At 35.6% G+C, this 9,772-nt stretch overlaps 1 long non-coding RNA gene across 1 annotated transcript; it reads left to right on the forward strand.

Annotated features, from left to right (window-relative positions):
- Positions 1-5,654: 5,654 nt before the first annotated feature.
- Positions 5,655-9,347, forward strand: LOC131825175 (uncharacterized). The gene is made up of 2 exons (XR_009351150.1): positions 5,655-8,974; positions 9,304-9,347. It is a non-coding gene; the product is annotated as an uncharacterized LOC131825175 (long non-coding RNA).
- Positions 9,348-9,772: the final 425 nt, after the last annotated feature.

The following is a 9,772-nucleotide window of genomic DNA, read 5'->3' on the forward strand; positions in this document are numbered from 1 at the left end:
AGTGTCCTTACTTGTAAAACGTAACTCTTAAGACTAGTGAGGATTAAGTGATATCACACAAATAACTGGCTAGGTATAATAGAAGATGCTCTGGCTTTGGAGAGTAGTCAGAGTCTAGTTAAAATCTCTGCACTGCACTTAACTCAGTGACTGACTTGGAACAAAAGTCAGTCTTTGATAAAGTCTGATGACATAGTAGAATATTAACTTCAAAAGTATACAGTGAGATTGGATCAAAACATTTTATAAATTAAGGATATTTTGCACACCCATGCAAATGTATGGAATTCTGAAAGCAACATATATACACACACACGTGTGTATGTATGATACGTATTTATTTGTAGAGCCCCTTTTACAGAAGAATATGTCCTAGTTTAGGAAAATGCCTTGATAAGCCTCTTGTAACAATAACTCCAAAGGCTATTAGTTATATATAGCGGAGACCACAAAAGTGATGGTCATGCTACTCTATATTAAACAACATAATAAAAATTAAAATAGGAGTTACAAAATAATAAAAATAAATAGGAGTTTAGCAGGGGAATGAAGGGAAAGATGCTAAGAGAGAGGAAGGGAAGATGAAGGCCAAATCATAGGAGTTTGGAAATAGTTGAAGTCCTCTAAATATACTTTAGTTAAATACTTTAGTTGAGGTCCTCTAAATATACTTTAGTTAAATACTGACAGTTACTGATCACTTACTGTATATTAGGTTATTCTAAGCAACTTACATGAACTAATGAAATAACCCCCCCCCCTCAAAAACTGGTGCTGTTGGCTTCTTCATTTTGCTTATAAAGAAACTGAAACCTAGAGACATGAAGGTCACATAATGATTCAGAGTAATGGTAAAGCCTCTTCTCTACCCCAGGCACTTTGATTCTAGATGATTCCTATGATATTTACCAGCCAGTTCAGTCATGCATCAGAGCATCATAATGGCTACTTTTTACTATAAGAGGTCAGATAAATAATATTCAGCCAGAAGAAAACATATTTGATTTTAGAGCTTCATTCCTCTCCACTTTGCTCATCATTATCCACTTTGCTTATCAGAGATGTCTAACAATAAATTTATGACTTTTGGGGGGGGCTTGATTTGGATATAAATTTCCTCATTTTCTGAAAACTTTAATGAAGTCTCCTCCACTCAAACACATTTTTCCTTGGGGAAATTAACTAATCAGGCAGTGCATCCTATCTGTATGAGTCAGGTAAAGTGCATATGAGATGTCAAGGCCACTTCTAGACTGAAATAATTTACCATAAGCAAAAACTCAGAGTTAAGAAACCTTAAGAATATAAACCTCACAAAATAATGTAGTGAAGAGAGTATTTGTCCTTCAAAATCTAGGGAACGGAGGACTGGATCCACCTTATCTTGTTCTTTTTTTTTTTTTTTTTAAAGATTTTATTTATTTATTTGACAGAGAGAAATTACAAGTACACTGAGAGGCAGGCAGAGAGAGAGAGAAGGAAGCAGGCTCCCTGCTGAGCAGAGAGCCCGATGCGGGACTCGATCTCAGGACCCTGAGATCATGACCTGAGCCGAAGACAGCGGCTTAACCCACTGAGCCACCCAGGCGCCCCCACCTTATCTTGTTCTTAACAGGAAGAACTTTTCCAGCTGCATCTGGATCACAATTGCTTTTGTTAAAACTGAGAATACATAGAATTCCAATGATATTTACCAGTTTAGTCATGCATCAGAGCATCACGCTGGGTAGTTCTTACTACAAGAGATAAAATGAACAATATTCAGCCAGAGAAAAACATATTGCATGTTACCTAGAACATGAGAAGAGTTTTGCATCTTCATTATAAAAAAATCATCAGTCAGGACAGTGTTCAAAGCAGTGAACAGTCTAATCTCTAATTTCCTACTTAGAATGCATTGAGATAAGAACTTAGAACTCAGGACTTCTAAGTCTCAATCCAGGATCCTTTGCCCTGTATTAAAACATTAACCAACAGTATGTGACAACATAGTCAGAGAAGGCATGTGAACATTTGAAAAGGTGAGATGATTTTTTGTTGTTGTTCTAGTGTAAACGATTTCCCACTGGAAATGAAATTTCACCAAAGATGGTATTGGAGACTGGTGACGTTTGTTCCTACCACTTCATATCACAGTGCTCTGTGTGCCTTCCTAGTTTTTTAACAAAACATGTATGCAGTTCAAGGGCATACAACAAATCTAATTCACTTTCTCACCCTCCACCTCCCCATTGGCAAGTACACATTTCTAGCTAATACTTTGTAAATACAGGAAGCACTCTATAAATATTTATGTTTGAATGATAAGTGATGAGAGAGAGAGTTGGGTTTGGGTTTTTTGTTGTTGTTGTTGTTATTTTTGTTTTTCCACAGAACATAAACCTTGAAACAAACTTATACAGGAGAATGATATAAGGAGATGAAAAGGATTCCAACTGGATCTTAAATAGACTAGTATGATTCTGGTAACAGTTCCAATGTGTAGTATTTTTCCCCATACCACCAATCAATTCTCAGACACTAGTTGGATGTCCTACAATTCAACTCAATTCTGACAGTATCTACCTGGAGATAGCCATCAGCCAGATAGAAGAGATACATATGGCAAGGTGTGTGAGAAGGAGAGCAGTACTTTTATGCTTTCTGAGTGCACAATTCTCCCCAAATCTCCACATAGTCAACAGCCTAGAACCTCTTTGAACACTGTCCTTTCGGTTTTTGTGGAGGCCTTATTATATAGGTATGACTGATTAAATCATTGCCTACTGGTGATTTGACTCAATCTCTGCACCCCATACCCCTTCCAGAAAGGGTGGGACTAAAAGTTCCAACCCTCTAATCACGAGGTTCAGTCTCCTAGCAACCAGCCTCCATCCTTAGATTACCCAGTGGTTCTCTCATTAACATAACAAAAGATACCTTTACCACTCTTATCGCTTAAAAAATTCCAACGGTTTTATGAGCATTGTGACTGGAATTGGTCCAAGACCAAATACATATTTCTTATTATAAATCGCAATATCACAACTAGGCAGACTAAAGTTTAGGAAAGGCAAGGGAAATGAGTCAACTCTTAGTCACCCTAGTGAGAACTTTGAAATATAAAGTGAAGAAACTTAATCTATGGGAGGAAGGAAGTGATAAAAACTATTTGACATTAATGGAGAATAGAGCCTAAAAGGCCCTGCCTCTTTATTTACAAAAAGGACAGAGGGGAGAGGAGGGCAGCATGCTGAGAATAGAAGTCTGACTAGTAAAATTTCTAAGTGACCAGGCAGGAGATGGGCAGGGACCTGGGTTAATGCTCTGATGACAAAGATTGAAACAGAGGGTTAAATTGAATTTATATTAGGTCTAGGAAGATATGACTATTTTAAAGAATCATAGAGATATTGCAGGTGTAAAATAAAACTTTTATTTCTGGACCCCAAGATTTTTTTAAGTCAGTAGTTCCTAAAATCACTCTAGATATAGATTGGAGGATAGATGGGTATTCATCCTACTAAGAAATAGTCCCTTGAGTTTTATTAATCTCAGTTGTTAATAGTAATAGCAGTCATTGTATTAATAAATTTTGCAACTCATATCCTCAGTAATGCTAGCTAATAAAGACTTATCCCTGGAGCTCAGGAGGGCAAAAACTTCCAAAGCCTATGATAAACACTATGTTCTTATTTCAGACTGTAGATTGCTCAGCGTGTAGGTACAAAAAGAAATGCACAGTTATTGCAAAGTAGAAATCCACTTGGTCATTTGCCTTCTTGTCTTAGGAGGAATGGAGAAAAGAGTCTGGCTAAGCTATTTAACCAGGAAACTTAGCTATAACTATAAAATGAATGCCAAAAACTCTTAGTGTATCAAACTCTCATAACTCATTAGTGATTTCAGTAGGTGCATAAAATTTATTCAAAAAGTATACTGGTTTATTTTCACCTTATAACTTGAGAGTTTCTCTTCAGAGTTCTCTGCATATTTTCAACTTTCAACTGAGATAAACAGCTCTTTCAGTTTTGAGTAAATAAAATGTGACTCAGAGCGTGGTTATTCAGATGCTTGATATGTTAAAGGAAATTTTAACTTGAATGATTCTCATGAAATTTTCCAGAGTTACCCCAACTTGTTTTATCATGTACCTACTAGCATTGCAGACTATTAAAATTTCATTCAGGAATTTGAGGTGGACATATAATGACTATAAAAATGTGAAAACAATGTATATTTGATTTTTTAAAACAAACAAATCACCATAGATTTAATGGATTTCTGGAAAGCCAAATTAAATTTATTTGATTTAAATTAATTAAAGTTTCAATTTATCCATATAGTTTCCCTTTAAAATAAGTAAGATGGCTGACTTTAAGGGACGTATCAAGAAGAAATGCTTAGATAAACATACAATCCTGAAGGAGTGATAATAATTAGGGGAGAAAAAAGGCTTAATAACATTGAATAAAGGTTTATTGATTATGCAATATAAGAAAGAGTCTTAAAATTTTAATGCTTTTCAGAGCCTCACAAGTAATTTAGTTGAAGAGTTTTCAATCTTTATTTAAATATAAATCTTTTACTTTCAATGTAGGCTTATTCTGAAGTCCAAATTCCTATTTTTCCCTTGTTTAATCATTCAGACCATGGTGGTCTCCTCACTGTTCCTAAATATACCTGCCACATTCCCATGTCAGAGACTTTCTGTTTCGAATCCTTGGAAATTTTTTCCCACAGTTATTAGTGAGACTTACTCCATCATCTCTTTCAAGGTATTTCTTCAAATGTAATCTTCTTATTGACTTGAGCAACTATAAAATTTCAACCCCAGAGACGCCTGGGTGGCTCAGTCAGCTAAGTAGGCTAGGCATCTGACTCTTGATTTGGGCTCAGGTCATGAACTCAGGGTTGTGAAATCTAGACTCCATGCTGGGACTGCAGCCTGCTTAAGATTCTGTCTCTCCCTCTCCTACCCTCCACCGCTCTCTCTCTTAAAAATAATAATAATAATAATAATAATAATAATTTTTACAAAGTAAAATATAAATAATTAAAATAAAATTTCAATCTCCAGCCCCAAAACTCTATCTCCCTTTTCTGCTTCATTTTTACTCCACAGACTCTATTACCGTATAACATAATATATATTTAACTTAGATATTTTGAACACCAAATATTGAATATCATCCTCTCTGTGCCAGACTGAGAGTTCAAGAAGAACAGAAATGTATGTCTGTTTTATTCTCTGTTATATGCATAGAATAGGCAGATACATAGGAGGCATGCAATACTATTTGATTAATTACTTAAGCAATCCATGAATACATGAATGAATAATAAATAATTATGCAAGGTAATCAATAAACTGATACAGGTGGGTCTTCTTTAGCTAAAGTTTGACAAGCAACCTGAAGTTTTACTGCCTTCTTTAGACCTTAAGGCTTTTCAGAATAGTTAGAAAACCCAAACAAAAAGGTACCTTGTTGAAAGGGAGAAAATATTTGCAAATGATACATCTGATAAACGGTTAAGAAACAAAACTTATAAAGAACTTGTGCAGCCCAATACCAAAAAACTAGCTGATTAAAAAACTGGGCAGTCTATGGCCATACCACCCTGATCGCGCCCGATCTCCTCTGATCTCGGAAAAACTGGGCAGTAGACCTGAAGAGACTTTTTTCCAACTATCCATTCAGATGGCCAATGGATACATGAAAAAATGCTCAGCATCAGTAATCATTAGGGAAATACAAATCAAAACCACATATTACCTCACACCTGTCAGAGTAGCTAGAATCAAGAAGACAAGACGGGTGCCTGTGTGGTTCAGTCAGTTGAGTGCCTGACTCTTGATTTCAGCTCAGGTCATGATTTCAGGGTCCTGAGACTGAGCCCTGTGTCAGGCTCTACACATGGAGTCTTCCTGAGATCTGTCTTCCTCTGCCACTCCACCCACTCAGGTGCTCTCTCTCTCTGTCTGTCTCTCTCTCTAATTAAAAAAAGGAAACAGAATCTTAAAAAAAAAAAAAAAGAAAAAGAAAAAGACAAGAAATAATAAGTATTGGCAAGGATGTGGAGATAAAGGAACCGCTGTGCACTGTTGTTGGTGGGAAGGTAAATTGGTACATTCACTGTGGAAAATGGTATGAAGGTGTCTCATAAAATTAAAACAGAAATACCATATGATCCATTAATTTCACTTTTAGATATTTACCCAAAGAAAACAAAAACATTAATTTGAAAAGATATATGCACCCTTGTGTTTATTGAGCATTATTTACAACAATTAAGAGATGGAAACAACCCAATGTTCATCTGTAGATGAATGGAGATAGAAGATGTGGCATATACACACAATAGGATATTACTCAGTCATGAAAAAGAATGAAATCTTTCCTTTTGTGACAATATAGACGGATCCATAGGGTGTTATACTTAGTGATGTAAGTCAGACAGAGAAAGATAAATACCATATGATTTCACTTATATGTAAAATCTAAAAAACAAAACAAATGAACAAATAAACAAATGAATAGAAACAGACTTATATAGAGAGAAAATAAACTGGTGGTTGCCAGAGGGGAGGGGAGTAGGAGGATGGGAAAAAGAGGCGAAGGGGATTGAGAGGTACATACTTTCTGTTATAAAATAAATAAATTATGGAGATTAAAAACACAGCATAGGAATATGGTCAATAATATTGTAACAATGTTGTATGATGACAGATGGTGACTATACTTGTGCTGAGTATTGAGTAATACGTAGAATTATCAAACTACTATATTGTTACCTGAAACTAATGTAACATTGTATGTCAACTAAACTTCAATAATAAATATATTTTAAAGGGAAAGAAATTTAAAACAAACAAACAAACAAAAAAAGAACACTGGGCCAATCCACCTACATCATAGGACAGATGAGGTAACACAGGTCCCAGAAGTCAGAAGACTTAACCAGAATTAACACAGCTTTGGCTACCATTTTTGCTCAAATGCAAATGAGCCACTTTCAGTTACAGTAAATACGCAAGATACTCTATAACTTTTAAGTCAAATTCTCAGGATAATAAAAAATTTGGATGCATATCAGACAGAATTAATCAATTTCAAATATGGTGCATTTATCCAAACTCTTTTCAGAACAAATATTCTGAATAATGTTCTGTATAACATTTCGCTAAGGCATGATTATGGATGCAGTACCAATATTGCAAAGTCTACAGAGGAGGTTCAGTATTCAAGATCTTAAGCCTCAATGTTCTTTACACTTTGTTCTTTACAGGGTGGATTTGGCAAAATTATAATATAAAGCAATGTATTCCACAAACACAGATGATTCATAACCTATTAAGTTAACAGTGCTATAAGACAAATATTTAATTTAATGTCCAGCATTTTAACTTTGCATGGAGTTGTTTAATGTGTTTACTTTTCTTTGGAAGGGCAAGAAATTCACTTAATAATTGTGACTCAAGGTGAAAATCTTGTGAGAAAAGGCGATGCATATTTAAAAAGCTATATAAGCCAACACGAGAAAAGATTTATAAACATGTACATGCTTCCATTGAAATCACCAGAATCTGTGACATATTCTAGGTGGCAGAATTCTGTGACATATTCTAGCTGGTAAATTAAATAATTTTTTTATTATTGCTTCTAGTTTTGAAATTCTGTTAAAACTGATTAATTGATACATCTTCTAAGGAAAGTGATTTGCTTCTTTATAGAGAATAACATCCAAGTTATAGAGTGAAGTATTTTGTTCAGAGGTGGTTAACATATCAAATTACAAGAGATTCCCCAAAGAGTATAACTCTCAATTATTTTTCCTAGGCTCAAGGACATTTCAAAAGACTGCGAGGTCCCGAGTTATTCCTCGGATTTTTTCAGAGCTTAGACAAATTTTGACTTCAGGACTAGTCACTAAATTCAATCTTTAAAGGCAAAGACACATCAAAGGGCAGCTTGAGAACCTTGAGGAGAGGGGGAATTATACTCACAGGGCCTGAGAAAGTATCCCTTAGTTACTCAGGTCTTTTCCCCAGACCAGCAACTGAATCATCTTCTATTCTCACTTTGTACCTCCTACAGTCTTCAACTTTTGAGATCGTCTCAGAAAAACTAAGAAAAATCCCAAATGACTCTATCCTGAGGTGATTCTTCACCATCTGCTCAAATATCAGCCCTGAAATTTAAAAAGAGAAGAGCGGTGCTGAGTTGTTCTTCCATTTCTAAAAGGATCAGCATCTCTTTCTCCTTTTTTTCCCTCCCAACTTAATACCTTGTCTTTTGCCTGTTCTGTGAAGGCTCAGCATTTTGAGGTAGATAATAAAGCCATGATAATTTATGAATAAAGAAATGACTATATTGTGGTCTGTGTGCCAATGAAAGAAAGGGATTTCCAGAGAGAGATGAGTCACAGATCAGAGAAACTAAATAAAATAAATTAACGTATCTTAGAATACAGGCCAAGAAAGAGATATATGTCTTGGTATGTCCCATTCCCTCTCCTCTGCCTTTTTTTTTAAGTTAGGGAGACATTATTTTCATAATCCCAGTCAGCGAGCAGGAGTTTATCATCAGATTTTTTTTTTACTAAGTTTTTGTAATGGTTACGCTCAACTGAAAGTGACAAAACCTCTAGTCCAAGGAGTTTAACCAAAAAAAGAAAGAAAAAAAGAAAGAAAGAAAGTGACCAGGAGGTAACCTATTGGTTTAAATGACTGGGAACTCCAAAAGTATGCATATGTTTAGGCACAGCAGGATCAAGGCATTTGAGCAAAGTTGTCAAAGCTCTTTGTCCTTTTTTTATATCTTAGCTTGACATGTCTTTGCGTGTCTTCAACTGTTTTCTCAGTTTCCTCTTTTGCAGCCCACATCCTAGAAAGATGATTATTTTCAAACCGAAGCCTTTATCCACAGAGACTGAAATCTTAAAGGAAGAAATACTCTCTCACTCAAGAAAAATTGTGACTGGTTTTGCTCATGTGAGTAATTTACTGTGAATTAGAAGATCCAGAACCATGACTGACCAGGCCTGAGGCAAATGTCCACCCTTGTAGCCAGAGCAGGTGGGCATCACGCTTGACAGTATTTCAGAATCATAGGAATGGGAGCCATTCTCCAAAGAGCAGATAAAAACAGTAGACCTCCACTTCATCTCCTTTGTATTATTTTTTATTGGTTCTTAGGATCATGATGTTTTCTGCTGAGATTGTGTACAAGAGCTTTTGGTTATTGGGGGATGGGGGAGAAGATAGAAATCTTCTGCGTCATGAGGAAACTAATTTTATTTTCATCCTTTCTCCTTTCAAAGGGCTATATTATTGCTACAGAGGGAAAACAGGCATCATTTGCAGGTACTTGCTAACATTTTTTTCACCTTACTATCCTATGCGCTATCTGATTATGTAGGAATAAGAGAAGCATTGATGCTGCTTTATACTCATAAGATGTGAATTAAAGTAACAAGATAAATATATGAAGTATTTGCAAATATATTGATTTTCCATGGATACAAGGTCACTATAAGGTACATTGAGATAGTCTCACAGAGCAAACGTATTTCTTCAGTACCTCTTTTGTCTTGTGTTTTTCTTTCTTATATTCTTTCTTCCTTTTTCAAAGATTTTCTATTTTTAAGTAATTTCTACACCCAGTATGGGGCTCAAACTCCTGCAGCGCCAAGATCAAGAGTCACACACCCTACCAATTGAGCCAGCCAGGTGCCCCTCAGGACCTCTTTCGAAAATGACACCAAGTAACTTTATTCAACTTACTGTCTA

The sequence above is a fragment of the Mustela lutreola genome, chromosome 2 (assembly GCF_030435805.1).
Source record: "Mustela lutreola isolate mMusLut2 chromosome 2, mMusLut2.pri, whole genome shotgun sequence".
Classification (NCBI taxonomy): Eukaryota; Metazoa; Chordata; class Mammalia; order Carnivora; family Mustelidae; genus Mustela; species Mustela lutreola.